This window comes from Pistacia vera, unplaced genomic scaffold, assembly GCF_008641045.1.
Source record: "Pistacia vera cultivar Batoury unplaced genomic scaffold, PisVer_v2 Contig851, whole genome shotgun sequence".
NCBI lineage: Eukaryota > Viridiplantae > Streptophyta > Magnoliopsida > Sapindales > Anacardiaceae > Pistacia > Pistacia vera.
The window spans coordinates 6,057-7,223 of record NW_022196725.1 but is presented as its reverse complement, the minus strand read 5'-3'; the positions used below and the strand labels follow the sequence as shown (position 1 = coordinate 7,223).

The window sequence follows — 1,167 nt, the reverse complement described above, 5'->3', positions numbered from 1 at the left end:
AGCGGTACAAGCCAACCACTTCGAGATAAAGCCGGCAATCATCTAGATGATCCAGCAGTCGATTCAGTTCAGGGGTGATTTGAAGGAATATCCAAATCTACACATTGCAATTTTTTTAGATATTTGTGATACTTTCAAGTCAAACGGAGTGTCAGATGATGCAATCAGATTGAGACTATTCCCATTTTCATTGAAGGATAAAGCTAAGGGATGGTTACTGGCACTACCATCAGGAACAATCACCACATGGAATGATTTAGCACAGAAGTTCCTGACCAAATTCTTTCCTCCAGCAAAGTCGGCAAAGTTGAGAAATGACATCACGTCATTCATTCAAGAAGGGTCAAAATCATTGTATGAGGCTTGGGAGAGATACAAAGAATTACTAAAAAGGTGTCCACATCATGGGTTGCCAGTTTGGATGCAAGTCCAAACATTTTATAATGGATTAACGGTGAATGTGCAAACTATGGTGTATGTAGCCTCGGGAAGAGCATTACAGAATAAAACTGCGGAAAAAGCTCACGAGTTGCTTGAGGTTCTGGCAAGCAACAGTTATCAAAGACCTAATGAGAGGGTGCAACCAAAGAAATCTATGGGTCTTCATGAAGTTGATGCATATACGACCATTTTAGCCCAACTGACAGCACTTCAGAAACAGTTGGGAAGTATGCTGGTAAATTCCATTCAAGCTCCTTAACTAACTTGTGAGTTTTGTGCAGGTAATCACGTGAGTAGTGTGAGAGCCCCCTCATCTTAGACCATGGGCTATCCTAGTCTTGGCCTACTGCGGCTTCATGGGCTTTCCACATGCGCCCCCTCATCTTGGGCCTCACTCACTTGGATATCCCCACCCCTGCAAGTGGGTTTCTTTCACCGTCCCCATCTCTCAAACACAAGACCTGCAGGCTAAGTACTTGTGACAAGAGAGATGAGTACCATCAAGCTAGCCTGATGGTACTCATCTCTCTTGTCACAAGTACTTAGCCTGCAGGTCTTGTGTTCGAGAGATGGGGAAGGCGAAAGAAATCTACTTGCAGGGGTGGAGATATCCAAGTGATTGAGGCCCAAGATGAGGAGGCGCATGTGGAAAGCCCATGAGGCCACAGTAGGCCAAGACTGGGATAGCCCATGGTCCAAGATAAGGGCGTTTTTGTCATTTCCACC

General features: G+C 45.0%; 1 non-coding gene across 1 annotated transcript; it reads right to left on the bottom strand.

The window, feature by feature from the left end:
• Positions 1 to 304: 304 nt before the first annotated feature.
• LOC116118653 lies at positions 305 to 411 on the bottom strand. Its single transcript, XR_004126185.1, has one exon. It is a non-coding gene; the product is annotated as a small nucleolar RNA R71 (small nucleolar RNA).
• Positions 412 to 1,167: the final 756 nt, after the last annotated feature.